The 16,772-nt window shown below is 36.6% G+C and overlaps 1 protein-coding gene across 3 annotated transcripts in view; it reads right to left on the bottom strand.

The window, feature by feature from the left end:
- The window catches only part of Tbl1xr1 (TBL1X/Y related 1), a 155,664-nt gene extending 139,420 nt beyond the window's left edge, over positions 1-16,244 (bottom strand). For 2 of the 3 annotated variants that reach the window (XM_048814256.1, XM_015494249.2), the window contains exon 1: positions 16,134-16,244. The gene's annotated coding sequence lies outside the window, so the exon portion shown is untranslated. Of the gene's footprint in view, positions 1-14,458 lie in introns of all 3 variants that reach the window. The other variant, XM_048814257.1, reaches the window with a different exon arrangement.
- Positions 16,245-16,772: the final 528 nt, after the last annotated feature.

The raw sequence follows: 16,772 nt of genomic DNA, 5'->3' as shown, positions 1-16,772 counted from the left end.
AGACTTTTGGTAGCATTAAATTGGATCTGATTTGGATTGACAGAAAGCCCAGCTGACTTGATGTTCTTCCTATATATAAATAAATGTTCAATCCACTTTTGGATTCCACATTCCAATGAACCACACCTCTCTTGGATGAAACCAAAAATAGGAATTGGGTTACTACAGTACAACTAAGAATTCTGACTCAAATGCCAACTTGAGGAGATAAGCATGATTAATGAAGACAATATTGTATGTAAATGTAAAGGAAATTTCTTAAATACAAATGATGGTACCTAGCCCTCAAAGTTACTTGAATGATGAAGTATGTATCTTTAATTGAAACGAAATATTAATTTCTTTTTTTTTAAGAGAGAGAGAGAGAGAGTGAATTTTAATATTTATTTTTAGTTTTCAGTGGACACAACATCTTAATTTGTATGTGGTGCTGAGGATCGAACCCGAGCCGCACACATGCCAGGCAAGCACGCTACCGCTTGAGCCACATCCCCAGCCCAAAATATTAATTTCTTAAAACCTAGCATTTATGGGGTCTGGGGTTGTAGCTCAGCGGTAGAGCGCTTGCATAGCATGTGCAAGGTGCTGGGCTCAATTCTCAGCACCACATAAAAATAAATAAAAATAAAGGTATTGTGTCCAACTACAACTAAAATAAATAAATAAAAATCTAGCATTTATGATTAGCACAAATGACATTTTAAGATCAGATCATTAATTATTCCCTTTACCTGTTTTCTAGATTGATTCAAATATCATCTTTAAGAACATTCCTCTAGGGCTGGGGATGTGGCTCAAGCGGTAGCGCGCCCGCCTGGCATGCGTGCGGCCCGGGTTCAATCCTCAGTACCACATACAAACAAAGATATTGTGTCGCAAAAAAAACTAAAAAATATTAAAATCCTCTCTCTCTCTAAAAAACATTCCTCTAAGAAAAACATACAGCTCTCATCATGTCACTGGGCTTCCAAACATAACTACTAATTTAACAAAACCTCTTCTAACCCTACCTTGAACACCCTCTTTGAATAATTTATTTTCAATATTCCACTGTAAGGATGAACCAGTTTAAGAATACCAGCAGGTGACAAGAACATTCCTAAAACATTAATTCACTCAAATATTTACTAAGTCCCTGCCAGGTTCTGTTCTAGGTACTGGAGACAGAGTGACAAGACAGAGCCTATTTCTGTTCTCATGAAATTTAAATTCTCCAGGGAAGAAAATAAATCATCCATTAAGGCTACTTCATTAGAAAAAAAGATAAGTGCAATGAGAAGGGTCTTATGACTAAAAATGGTTGGGAATGTGCAGCTGCTTCAGTGTCACCTCTTTGGTGTAATGGCACTGAAACTGAAATATGAATGACATGAAAGAGTAAGGTATATGACAATATCAGGGCAGAACATGAGGCAAAGGACAAAGTAATTAAGATGCTGAGACAGAGATAAACTTGTTCAGTGAGTGTGGAGTTGGTATGGCTGAGCACAGGGAACAAGGGGAATGGTACTATGAACTAGGAAAGGTTTGTGAGGTGCCTGGGGACCAGATCACATGGGGAAGAGGTGGCTCAAAGGCTAAGGAAAAATGTCTGAACTTTATGCTGAATATGATGAAAACGCCTTCTGAGGAAGAGGAAAGGAAACTGACATTTCCTGAGTATCTCTACAGTGCCAGACAAAACCTTACACACACACACACACACACACACACACACACACAGTGCTGTGCATTCTGTAAGACAATATATACATTCATGAAAAACTTCACTTTGTGCAAAATCACCTGTTAAAAGTAACAGCTTTATGAAATGTAAAAAAAAAAAAAAAAAACAAGGTTAAGGGAGACATGCAAAACTTATGCAACTTTATAAGCAAAACATTAACAAAAGCAATTAAAACCCATACAAAATACTAATAAATTTTTAATGTTAAATTCCTCATAAATAATTGCAATATACAACATTAAGTTGTGGGGGGGTGTAAGAAAAAGAATACTTGAGACTGGTCATGGTGGCACAGACCTATAATCCCAGCAACTGGGGAGGCTAAGACAGAAGGATTTCAATTCCAAAGCCAGCCTCAGCAACTTAAAGAGCAACTAAATGAACTAAGTGAAATAAAAAATAGAAAAGGGGGCTGGGGTTGTAGCTCAGTGGTAGAGCACTTGCCTTGCAGGCGTGAGGCCCTGGGTTTGATCCTCAGCACCACATAAAAATAAATAACGATTTTGTGTGTCCATCTACAACTAAAAAAAAAAAAAAAAGGAGTTGGGGGGCTGGGGATATGGCTTAGTAGTATAAAGGATCCCTGGATTATATCTCCACTACCAAAAAAAATAATAATAATAAATACTTGAGAATGTTGGTGCACATAGGCAAAATGCTCAGAGATCGGGAAGAATCACACAATAACTTTCAAAACTGAAAACATGGCCAAACTAGGCCAAAAGGAAGAAAGAACTCAAGAGTGACCTCCATGGCTTGTTGCATTCAGCTCTTAGCGTACTTTGAGCTCAGCTATTGCTACTTGGTGCAAAACATGAATACACCAGAGAAAATGTATAAGCCAGAGCAATTTCCTTATTATACTCACATAACTCCCCTATTTACAATCATACAGAGCCCATTCACAAACAAGACACACACTGGAGTAAAACCAAGTGTTCTTTTTAACTTATGCCATCTTTGTATTCCAATTAAATCCTTGTAAGTATTTGGTATTTTGCAACTAGAGGAACTGAAACTCCAGAGAGATAAGTAGAAATGTATCCAAATTTTACAAAGAATAAAACAGAAGATGCAGAATGTATTCTGAAATCAAACCAGAAACACCCCCGCCCCCATTCACACTGACAACTACTACTCTTACAGTGCTGGGAATGAAACCCAGGCCTCACACATGCTAGGGAAGCTCTCTACCACTGAAATACAGACCCAGCCCTCACACTGACAACCATCCTGAAAACTACGGTTTGAAGATGGCTTCAAACCTAACTTTTAAATTATATCATAGGCATTCATAGTAATATTTATCAAAAGTACATGAGTATGTTGTTACAGTCTAAAAATAAAAAACAAAACAAAACACACTTTCCTGTCATTGCCAGTTCTCACTTGTAGGAAGTCACTGCTATGCTAAAAACCAATGTATTCACTACCAAAACATATGAGTCATCTAGAAGAAAACACAAGAAAGGCAAATGAGGCTAGCTGAAACAAGGCAACAAGATCCCCACAACATCTGACCCAAAGAGGGGTGGGGTGGAAAAGAAATTAGAAAATACACCTGCATACAATGAGTAAAGTATTTAGAGATACCAAAGACCAAGTTACCTACCTGAGCAAGAGCACACTGGTCCAGACAAGCAAACATAAAGCTAAAAAAGCCTGTAGGATGCATTCATTCCCTCATTTAATAACATTTAGGGGAAAGTGAAAATATTCATCTCTTAAATGTACTATCCTTGGTGATTTTAAATTTACCAATGAATTTTTAAAACATTCATTTTTAAGTATTCTTTTAAAATACCACTGAAATATTGTAGCAATCGTTTTAGTTCACTTTTAAACTGAAAATCCTTTCTTCCCTGACAACAAATTAATATTTCTATTAAGCAGTTCAAATGCCTCCCTTAATGACAAAAGGGTCACCTAATTTGGAAGGCTCTCCTAATTTGGAAGGCTCCAAGTAAAAGAATCAAGGAGACCAAGTTCTCTCATCTTAAACCTCTACTCCAAATATCCCAGGTCTCAGAATATTTTGATAAGTAAAAAAATGTGGCCCTGCTCACCATGACAACATGGTGTTACCATCACCTACTCTTATTCAAATTATGACCTTCATCTGTCTTCCAATTGTCTTGTTGCCACTTATCAGCATCAAGTGAAAATCTAATGCTACCACCAGTCTACACTCAATAGTAAAACACTGGAAGAAAGTGCAAATTGTTTCCACAACAGACTGTAACGAAAGTAGGAGAGGAGACAGCCAAACTTAAGAGGCAATCTGGGCCACAGACTCACTTATAGAGCAAGGGCTAGTTTAGGACTTAGAGCATAAACATCCTCTGAGCCCTGGGGGGAAAGCCAGACTCAAAGGCAAAGGCATCAGAAGATTTATGAACTGAGAACTCATACCTTGAAGGACAGGATGCTGGATCATCAGGCAGACCCTCACAATTTTGGGGGGACTGAACTCAGGGGCACTCAACCACTAAGACACATCCCCAACCCTACTTTGTATTTTATTTAGAGACAGGGTCTTACTGAGTTGCTTATTAGCACCTCACTTTTGCTGAAGCTGGCTTTAAACTCACCATCCTCCTCCGGAGCCACTGGGATTTCAGGTGTGTACCACTGCACAGAGCCGGACCCTCACAATTCTTACATATAATAAACACAATGAGTCCAAGGGGCAATGAATTTGTGAAATTGGGTGGGCTTCTAGTTTTATATATGTGAATCATCTGAAGATCAAAGTTCTACTGTATTATAACTATAACTCAGAATTTCATGTGTTCAACTAAAATTGAATGGCAAGTCTATCGGGTATCAGGCACTCTACTAGGTGCTGAAAATAAAATAAGTGAAAGACAACTGTCTTCAAGGAAGGCTCTCCCTAATAAGAGTCCACAAATTAACTCTGGATCAAGGAAGGTCTGTGCTAGAAACAGAGACTAGAGGTCATAGATCAGAATGTCAGTTTAAATATCACAGAAACTTAATCTTCAAATAGTATAATTTCATGCAACCAACATGTTAAGGCATGTTCATTTTTGCTTAAAATAGTATAAAGTAATTATCCAAACTTTTTCTCTAATAGGATATAAGAAACCTACTGTAACAGTCATTCCTGTTAATCATTACTACCCTTTTATGGGAAATATTCACAGGTCTTAATCTGCAGCTGCTTGCAGATTTCCCAAAAAGTCTTTATGCTTACATTTATTAGCCATCAAAATTCCTTTTATCCTTTGTATCTTACTTACAATACACACCTTACAAAATTGGTGTATCAAAACTTCAGAATCCTAACACAGCCTTAGAATACTAGACACAGCAACAATAAATGGGACTTATCTAGGCCTCCATCGTTCGGAATGTCAACTTGTGTCCATTCTGAGTGCAGAAAATCACAATTCTATATTCCTTTGACCCAGCATTTTCTAAATTCAACGAATAATAAAATCATTATTTTTAAATACTGAAATGGGGAATGATGATGTAGCTTGGGGATACAGTGCTTGCTGAGCATGAATGAGGACCTGGTTTTCTTACCCCAAAATATAAATAAAGAAATGCCAGTAGCAGCGGCACACACCTATAAACCCTGCTACTTGGGAAGCTGAAATAGGAGGATGGCAAGTTCAAGGCCAACCTGGACAACTTAACAAGAATGTCTCAAAATAAAAAGGGTTAAAGATATAGTGGTAAAGCACCACTGGATTCAATGACCAGTACCACAAATAACAACAATAATAAGAGGTTTATAAAAGTATATTTAAAATAGAAAACAGGGGCTTGCACATATAGCTCAGTTGGTAGAGTGCTTGCACAAGGCCCTGTGTTCAACCCCCAGCCCCACAAAAAAAAAAAAGCGGAGAGGGACAGAAAATTATGGAAAATAACTGTATGTCTGGTGTTCAAGTATCAGCTCCTGAAAACTTATTTCAGTTTCTTTTGTATATATACATATCATGTGTTGCACCATACGTATTTTTAATAAAAGTTCATGTCATAGTTTGCATAAAATGTAACATGTATATGTATATGACTGACCCAAGCAGTACTGTTTGATCTCCTAGGAACTGGAGAAGAGGAGTACAAATTCTCCCCACCACCACCACCATCCCAGTATTAGGAATTGAACACAGGGGTACTCTACCACTGAACTCTCTATCCCTTTTTTATTTTTGAAACAGTGTCTCATTAAGTTGCCCAAGATGGCTTCAAATTTATGATCCTCCCACCTTAGTTTCCTGAATAGTAGAGATTACAGGTGTGCACCAACATACCTGGCCAATTTATTTATTTAAAAATAAAATTTTTAGTAGTTGTAGATGAACAGAATGCCTTTATTTTATTTGTTTTTATGTGGCGCTGAGGATCTGTCTCACACATGCCAGGCAAGCACTCTGCCACTGAGCTACAGCCCCAGCCCCAATTTACTTTTTAATGAAGGTAGCAATTTTCTTTTTCTTGGAATGTCAAAATGTGATCAAATTCAATATAAAATACTAACGCAAAAGAACATGGTTATCATACATTAATGAAGCTCCATAGTACACAATCTTATTCTATACTGAGCAATAAAAATTCAGTCACCAAATGCAGTCTTAGCCCTCTGGATTAGAAATTCTAACATTTATTAGCCATCTCATCTCTGTAGTTGGCACAGCAGCCAAGACAGGTTTACAGAATAAGTTGTAAGAAGAGGTGTCAATTTTCCACCTCTCTTCAGCTGTTTTCTGCTGCAGCTAGCAAAGGCCACCAAGAGTAGCTAACATTTACTTATTAAGTACCTCCTCTCTCTCTCTGCCATACTCTATGCTACTTTACATGTGTTCCCATTTCAGTGCTCACAACTGCTTTGTGAAGAACTAATTATCCATTAGTCCCATTTTTCAGATGTGGAAACCAACTGGAATAGTTAGATATCTATTTCCCAAAGCCCTAACAGTAAATAGGAGTGACAGGATTCAAACCAGGTATGCCGGGCTCTAGCTCTTCACAGCATCAACCAATAATGAGAGATTACTGCCAGATCAGATCCTACTTCGTCCTCTGTTACTGATGAAGAGAGGGCCGTGGCTTCAGGATTGCAAGCATTAAGTAACTGTGCCACAGAATTAAAATCAATGTTTGTATCTCCTTGGAGTCAATAACACATTAAGTTCACAGGTCACAGTAAGGTCCATACAATATCAGAATGCATAGTTCCATAAGTCCCACTGTACCCAAATGTATCACAATTCCTGAAATCAACTATTAACCTATGAGAATCCCAATTTTCACCTGATTCCTAAACCTTTGGAAGACTAATACCTTTGAAATAAGACAACACTTATGTACTTCTGGACAACAAAACCTCCTTTGAAAGCTGGCACTGAATTGTTTCTAATTATCAAGCTTGGACAGAATTCATAAATCACAAGTTCAGCACTGGTCTGTTATTCTGCCAACAAATCTGAGGAATAAAAGTGTTTCCAATCATGTCAAGCATGGTGGACCACACCTGTAATCCCAGCTACTTGGGAGGCTGACATAGGAGGTTTGCAGGTTCAAAGCCAAACTCAGCAACTTAGCAAGGTATCTCATGAGACCCTGTGGTAAAGCACCCCTGGGTTAAATCCCAAGTACAAAAAAATATGTATATGTGTGTGTGTGTGTATGTGTGAGAGAGAGAAAGATTTGTGTCTGTGTGTACACGTATGTACATACGTACATACAGTTCTACTTCTTTAAAAAACTGCCTGAAAAGCACAAGATATTAACAGTTTTTGCTCTTTTGACTGTCCAAATTCAAAGATTAAAAATTCTCAAGGAGATACTTTGATTTTTCACAATTACCATTCTCAAAATGGTATATGAACATATTTAAATAATTCAAAAGATTATAAATGAATAAGTCTCTCCCACACCTGACTAAATGATCTGTCCACTCCAGCCCCACCCCAACACCACTGCTGGTCTTTTACACATCTTTCTACATTCGCTAAGCATGTACAACAAGCATATACGTAAACACACATACTCTTACTATATATCCCTTTTTAAAGTAAAATGACAGTAAACGATATTGGATTTCCCAATCCCTTGTTTTTTTTAATTAGACATTTTAGAGAAGAAACTTTAAATATCAGTGAAAACCACCATATCTAAACAAATCTTATCTATAAGGGAACAATTCACACACAAACGTTTCTCAACAGATGTCAAAACTTTGTGACTTCTGTTGGCTGGACACAAGGAAGTCTAAAATCAAAGATGTAATACCACTGTGGGCCTATTTGTTGTTGTTCTTCTTCTTCTTTTGTTTTTGCACAAGAACAAGAAATCTCTACTTCCCAGACACAACACCAGACTACTCCTAACCCCATTATAAGATCTTATAAATGGTCATTGCTTACAGAGAAAAGTGATTTAAATAAACACTGTACAAGGGGGAAACATGTATATTATATTTTGTTATTAAAAGGTGCTAACACTGGGAAGAGTGGCACACACCTGTAATCCCGGCAGCTTGGGAGGCTGAGGCAGAGTTTAAATCAAGAGTTTAAAGCCAGCCTCAGCAAAAGTGAGGCACTAAGCAATGCAGAAGACTCTTTCTCTAAATAAAATACAAAATCGGACTGAGGATTTGGCTCAGTGGTCAAGTGCACCTGAATTAAACCCCCAGTACCAAATAAATAAATGGTGCTAAAGAACAATTCTATAGCCACAAACCATACTTTAAAATTCATACATAAGTTCTATTTCATAAAAGAATAATTATGCAGAAAAACAGAAAAGGATATTAAGGAATTTCATTATCTATTACCATGATCCAAATGCCTAATACTGTGAGTTAATGGCATGACAGAAACTAAATAGAAGTCAAACAAAATTAGCCTACACTCTACTCAATTAGTCTGTTCAAATTAAGGGAACACATAGAACACCTCCCCCTAATTCATCAGCTGTGTTCTATGTGTAGTTAGTAACCAAAATGCTCTATTATTTTAATACACATCTGGGCATGGTGTTTGCTTACTGCTAATAGAGTGCTTTCAAGATTATTGTTCTACAGAAGGCTATATAGCTTTTGAGTCAACTATTAATTGAAGCAAACTTTCCATATAGATATCCTTCAAAAATTATTAAAATGACCGAATCTTAGAGAGTTTTAATAAAGGAATTAAAAGTATTAAATATACTCAATCAATCGTAGGTTGATTGTAGGTTGATCGTAGGTTGATTGAGTATATTTAATATACATGAGCAAATTTTAGGTAACATTTTATCTGATCATATTGATATACATATTTGTATAAGTGAAATGATTTCCCCACACAACCATGGTTTTGCTCAAAAAAAAAAAATTACTAAAAAATCTGCTCACTTAATATTGGATCCCTGTTAAAATGCTAATCACCATTCCGAGAAATTACATAAAAACACAAAACATCCACTTAAAAACCGTGTAGAGTTCACTGCCCCACTCTTTAGAATACTAAAAAAGGGCAAGGGAGAGAGACAAAGAAAGAAGTAAAAGCACTAACTGATATCTCTGACCTCTGATGAAACAAAGAATATCAAGTAGAATGATATCTAGTCCTAAAGAGTTTTAAAAAAAATTACTGTATTAAAATTTTTAAACATCCTGTTTTTAAAAAAGTTTTAACACATCCAAAGTAAATTTCATACAAATAACTGTTCTATTAAGATAATGGAATAACTATCTTTGACTCTTGATCATCACCTTCTCTTCTTTTTCTTAAATTCTACCTCCTACAAGAAACCTACAAGCCAGGCATGGTTGCCCATACCTGTAATACCAGCAGGTAGGGAGGCTGAGGCAGGAGAATTCCAAGTTTGAGACCAGCTTCAGCAACTTAGAGAGGCCCTAAGCAACTTAGTCAGACTCCTGTCTTAAAATAAAAAATGAAAAGAGCTGGGATGTAGCTCAATGGTAAAGCCCTTATGGGTTTAATCCCCAGTACCCAAAACATGAAAATATAAAAAAGAAAAAGGAAACAAACCTTCAGTAGACAAAGGGGGAAACAGGCAAACTTCCCACTTTAAATATTCAACACCTACTCTTCCTCATTCATTCCTCAATTTATTCATTTCATGTAAATCTTTTCCTTAATCTGGGTATTCTTTCTATATTTACTGAAATTTAATTATTGACCTTTCAGCATGACTCTCACAAAGTTCATTATATTATTTCTGAGTTACAAAACTAAGCTCTCAGAAAGCAACATAGCTCATTTTGACTCAAAATCTTGCAGGAAGCTTTCATTTTAAAACTCTAAAAATTTTTTAAATGTTGAAAAGCTATAACACCAAATTAGTTACCTGTAGAGTCAATTACCCTGGTTGATTAGAACTAATATCGCACAGATCTACCATAAAACTTACTGAAGGAAGATGGTTAAGATGACATTCTTCTGGTAGATTAAACCCACTTATGCTGTATAATAGACACACTCTATATTGAATATTAATGTTAATAGTATTAGCCCAAATGAGATTCTAGTGTGGTTAGAATGCTATATGATGTAACAAGAGTTAAAGCTTTAGAAAAATAAAAAAAATTAAAAAAAAAAAACAAACCTATGTAGGCATACCACTGAGAAAATAAGGAAGAAAAGCCTTAAAGATTTAGAATTTCAAAAAATTAAAAATTTTAACAATATTTATGTCAGCCTACAGATGGAGCATCCCTAATCAAAAAATCCAAAACTTTTGGAGCATCAACATGACCCCACAAGTGGAAAACTCCACACCTGATTTCCTATAACAAGATGAAGTCAAGCCACCGGCACACTGAAAGTACTATATAAAATTACTTCAGGTTATGGGTACAATGTGAATGTGAAACAAATGAATTTCATGCTTATACTTGGGTTCCATCCACAAAATCAAATCTGAAAAAATTTTTCAAAATCTGAAAAACTCCAAAATCTGAAACACTTCTGGACCCAAAACTTTCAGATAAAGAATAGTCAATCTGTAAAATCAGATAAAGTCAACTCAGTGTGACATGGTTCCTAACTATGTTTTGACTCTCTACTGTGGCTACTATTTCACCATTAAGAGAACAAACCTATATCCACTTTCACCTAACTCTTAAGAATTGACAAGGATTTTTTCCTTCACTCTGGCAGTATTAAAATTCAAATAAACAATTAAATATAAATAATACACCTAAACCTTGGAAATCTAATTCAAAAAAGAAGATTCTGCCTTATTAGTAATAGTGAAATAGGGCTATCACTGCTCTCATTTAAACAGAGGCCCTGCATAAACAATTCATTTTAACATGAAAATAGTATTATTTCAGCTCTAGAATTGTAATATGTAGTTGAAACTGCATGCCACATGCCACAGAAACAACAGATATGCAGTTTGTTATACTCATTAAATGCAACAGGATCTCAAAAAAATATCCTGAGTCAAGACAGCCAGAAAAGACTTTATAGGAGTAGTAGGACTGAAACTAGGCTATAAAAAGGACAAAGGGAAGGAATGGAATGAACAAAATCACAGAAATTTGTAATGAGTATGGCAAAACTGCAGGATCTGAAAGATAGGCAAGAATCTCAGGGAAGAATGGGAAATAAAGCTGACTAGGTAGAATGACACCTTAAAAGCCAGACTGAAGCATATGAACTCAATCCAGTTGACACAGGGAATCCATTATGGGTTTTCCAGCAGGGGAGCTGACATAATGAAACCAGTATTTTAAATAAATTACACTGTCAGTAGTTACAGAAGATAGGATAGAGAAGAAAGGTTGCTCAGGACAACCAACTAAAAAATTAAGGAAGGCAATAACCCAAACCTAATGACCATTCCCTCACTTATTCATTCACTATAGACAGTAGACTGCCAGGTAAGAACACTGGCATAAACTATCAGACAAACTGAGCCTACATCCCTACTCCTGCCCCTCACTACCTAAACCTCTATTTTCCTGTTAAATTGAGGATATCAGCTGCTCAGAGTGCCACAGTACTTGTCAAAGCACCAGTACAGTCTTGATCATTGATTATTATGAGCAAAAATCACTGCTGTTATAAGAATGGGAAATGAAATCAGGACAAGATTTATAGGTATTTCAGAGGAAAAGAACTTTCCTGACAGAACTGATAATATGGAGCAAGAACTCAGGCAAATGGTCAAAACTAGAGGGGAAGAAGGAAAAAAAAAAAAAAGCCTACTTGAAGTAATCACTCCAAACTAAAAGGCAAATCCTAGGCTCTGCTGAATCCAGCCTCAAAGGAGTTACACATTTTTATTTTAAGACTTGGAAAATGTTCCAAATTGTGCAAGTAGATTTAAAAAGTCAAAACTCAAGTAAAAGAATAGCAACAAAGGCATGCAAAAGGTCCAAGACTATATCCACACCAAAAAGTAGTGCCCAGTGTTAACATTCAATCTAATTCTTCAGGGTGTATCTAAGCCCTTATTCACAACTTTGAGAATAAATAAATTATTGCTTTTTATTTCAAATGTTCCCAAGACCTCAGGAAACAGAACTGCAAAAATTTTTTTGACATTATGACCCTACTAAAACTAATAACAAGCAAATAAAATATAATACAAAGAAATGAACCTCAAAACCAAACCCATCCCATTACACTTAAGGGATCCTTGGTATGCCAAGCATCTACACATATTACAAACATTTAACTCAATCTTCTCAACTGACATAAACTATCAAACAAACTGAGCTCAATGACTGCCCCATTCATTGCCCAAGTGAAATAACTACACAGCAGGAGTTACTACTACTCCAAGATCACAGAGCTAGTGAGGGATACAACCTGAGTTTGAATAGAGGCAGTTCTCCACAAGGACTCTCATTTAAACCACTATACAACACAAAAATATAAATGCTATTTCCTACATAAGTTTTCAGAAATGTACACTTTTAAGTTAGGCATACTCTTATTTGCTCTTCCTTGCTAATTTCATGCACAGATTTACACTTCATGTATGTATGATATGTCAAAATACATTCTACTGGGGCTGGGGTTGTGGCTCAGTGGCACAGTGCTTGCCTAGCATGTGTGAAGCACTGGGTTCAATCCTCAGCACCACATAAACATAAATAAAATAAATAAAAGGTACATCAACAACTAAGAATATTTTTTAAAAAACACTGTACTGTCTTCTATAACTAAAAAATTGTAAAATTTTTCTAGCACAGAACAGAACATTTTTTTTTTCTTTTGGATACTGTAATTGAACCAGGGGCACTTTACGTAACACTGAGCCTCAACCCCAGGCCTCTTCTTTTAAGACAGGGTCTAAGTTGCTTAGGGCCTCAATAAATAGGCCTCAAACTTGAGATGCTCCTACCTCAGCCTCCAGAGTCACTGGGATTATAGGCATGCGCTACCATGCCTGGACCAAAACAACATTTCCGCTGGTGGTATTTCAAGAGGCTACTTTCACCACTGCTAATCTCAAGGTAGGAAATACAGCAGCTAACAAGAAGATTGCATTTTATTAAATAGTGCTAGGGAGTTAAGCACAATGATATGAATCCTACAACTTTCATTTATCCAGTACAATCACTTGACCCAGTTAGTAGAGCTACAAAACTGAAAAAATATAAATGTGATTATAAACACAGTTTTTGTAGGGCACAGTGACACACACCTGTACCTCCAACTACCCAGTAGGCTGAGGCAGGAGGATCAAATTCAAGGCTAGCCTGGACAAACAGGGAAGAACAAACAGGGAAGGAGATAGCTCAGTGGTAGAGGACTGGTTTATCATACACAAGGCCCTTGGTTGGGTCCCCAGCACCAAGGAAAGGAAAGATTTTTGTAAGGATATCTACAAACCAAGACTAAAAAAAAAGCTGGGAAAATCTATTGCAAATAAGGTCACCACAAAAGAACACAGACTGACATGGTTTGAATCCTAGTATATCACTGAACATTTTGGGAGCCTTGAACAAGTGAATTAACTTCTTTGCACCTGTTTCATCCTCCACAAAGAAAGCCCAAAACTACCGACCTTAGCCTAAGGTCTAAATGACACAAAGCACCACCCACCTCCTAGAGCACAAACCAGGCTGAGCCCCTTTCCTCTGTCTCTATAACTAAAGGACAATTAATTGCCCTCTGAGTACAATCCCAAAGGCAATAGGTAAAGCCAAATTCTTCAGCATCTACTTTCTCAAAAAATTGTTTTTCTATCTTCAAACTTCAATTTTCTAGTGGTGGTAGAGCAGGAGATAGTGCCAAGGTGGTCTGCAAATGGACCACTTTTAACCAATTCTTTTCTACAGTTCTTAAGGTCCTATCCCTTCTCTGCTATGGGAAGGTCTGAATACAAAATACAAATGCCTCATGTTAGATCCTTTCTTTTTTTTGCATTTAAATAACTTACACTATAAATGTTATAAATGTCAAAATCACATGTTCTAGAAAAATACAAAGTCCCAGGCAGTGCCAGTATTTCTGCCATTCCCCCACACTTCCTCCAATTCACATTCTCCTCTATTCTTTTTACATAAGTAACTCTGAAATTGAACAAGCCCAACAAATAATTTCTACTAACTCCATCTAAAATGTGTTCTAACAAATTCTTCATAGTAATCCTGCTATAAGTTGTTGTGTAAAGGGGATTCCTTTACCAGCTACTCATCTGACCAGGTTATATTTATACAGTATTGCTATATATGAACTAATGTATTTAATCAACAGGTTAATGTTCCAAACGTTCATTACTCACAGCTCCTTTTGTCAGTAACCCCATGTTTATATTAAGCTGCTGCCCTTTCTCATTTACTTGAAAGGTTCCCAGTACAGAGGAAGCAGTTTTTTCTTGTTTTCTTGGTAGATAGGTATCTTGATAACTGTGCAAAAACGTCCATTTGTGTTGAGAACACAAGTATCATGAAGATTCCTGAACATATGTAAAAGTTTTAAGATATTTTAACACTTCTATTACACAATCAATAAAAAATAACAATAATAATTTCCATAAGGGGGCCATTCCAGTTTCTCCCATATTAATAACCAAAACTGACAGAAGAATGTTTTAAGCTGATGGTGAGCTTAGCAGCAATTTTTAAGCCATTAACGAGTCACAATAAGTTCCTCCACTGTAAGCAAAACTTTCTCATGCCCATACTGTTTTCATCCTCCATACAGTTCAGCAATTTGTTCTAAATACTATAATCTGATTCTAACTACTCAAATGGCCCCCAAAAAAGTAGTTATTTATGGAGTTAATGATTGCAACTGCATACATCAGACAGTACAGGATAGCAGAAATGAAAAAAAAATCATATACCAAACAAACAGGGAAAACCGATTTAAAAGCAAGAGTATAAATACACAACACGCCTGACCGCCCACAGGCATGTTTTCTTTCTGCCTCCCCTCCCCCACTGGTAAATGCAAACTATTTCTAGAACTCCGAAAGATAATTTGGGAAGCTTGCCATTAACTCATATGATTCAATCCAACATATACAATGTTTTCATGGAGACAAAGCTGCCCTACTTCCCTAAAGATCATAAAACTTATTGAAATGGTGAGTAGATACAGTCCCCAGGAAGTCAGCATTAATGAATTCACCAATGAGCACCGGTCTTATTTAACAAAAATGAACATGAATCACACTGGGAAACCCAAAAAGTCACTGTCTTCAATGTGTAATCAGGATATTTATTGCAAGTCGCTTTAGTAAGAGGATAAAAATCCTAACGATTGGACCTTATGTTATCCAAACTGGAGTCTTTAGGGAAGAGAGGTGAAGATGATTACTCAATTGTATTGGGGGCGGGGAGACATTAATACTAAAAATTCAAAATAAAAATAACCCATCATTTCACCCACCATATTTTATTAACAACATGTTTAGATCAGCATAAGGCTCCTGTTTGGAAAAGTCAACAGTAAACTTCCCTAACTGTAAATTACATAGGTATTGAAACTCACTACAACTGGTACCTGCAAAGTCCACGATTTTAAGTAAACTCCAAACACGCAGAATATATAATTTTTAACTAGGTTCTAAGACTTACCCCCGTATAATCAATCACCAAATTATTTTACAGTGTGGATAACCTAACAAAGAGAGATTTCTTAAAAGCCATCACAACCCAAATTTTACATGGAACACATCATTTCCACAATCTAAATTTAATTCCGGTTGCCACTGCAAAGTGATGCCTATTTCAGCAAATTAGGAACTTCCAAAAATACTGAACACGTTAACGCATGCATGGCTTTCCTAGTGCTGCCATTTACGATTAATATTTCGCTTAAATAAAAGTCTGCTTCTTTTAAAAAAAAAAAATGACATCGGTTGCAAAGAGGAAGTTACCGAGAAACCACCCTCACAACGTGGCCTTTACACTGTCAGAAAATAATGTGACTCCGTGCCACCCAAAACTTACCAGGACGCTGGCAATAACTTTGCCAATTCTACACTTCTGAACCCAACTTCAAAGAGTCTCTACCAAATACCTCCCTAAGAAGGCAGAAAGCGCTAAGTTACAAACAAACAGGGAAAACCGATTTAAAAGCAAGAGTATAAATACACAACACGCCTGACCGCCCACAGGCATGTTTTCTTTCTGCCTCCCCTCCCCCACTGGTAAATGCAAACTATTTCTAGAACTCCGAAAGATAATTTGGGAAGCTTGCCATTAACTCATATGATTCAATCCAACATATACAATGTTTTCATGGAGACAAAGCTGCCCTACTTCCCTAAAGATCATAAAACTTATTGAAATGGTGAGTAGATACAGTCCCCAGGAAGTCAGCATTAATGAATTCACCAATGAGCACCGGTCTTATTTAACAAAAATGAACATGAATCACACTGGGAAACCCAAAAAGTCACTGTCTTCAATGTGTAATCAGGATATTTATTGCAAGTCGCTTTAGTAAGAGGATAAAAATCCTAACGATTGGACCTTATGTTATCCAAACTGGAGTCTTTAGGGAAGAGAGGTGAAGATGATTACTCAATTGTATTGGGGGCGGGGAGACATTAATACTAAAAATTCAAAATAAAAATAACCCATCAT

Source organism: Marmota marmota, unplaced genomic scaffold (assembly GCF_001458135.2).
Source record: "Marmota marmota marmota unplaced genomic scaffold, marMar, whole genome shotgun sequence".
In the NCBI taxonomy this organism is placed as follows: domain Eukaryota; kingdom Metazoa; phylum Chordata; class Mammalia; order Rodentia; family Sciuridae; genus Marmota; species Marmota marmota.
This window is presented reverse-complemented; position numbering and strand designations above follow the sequence as displayed.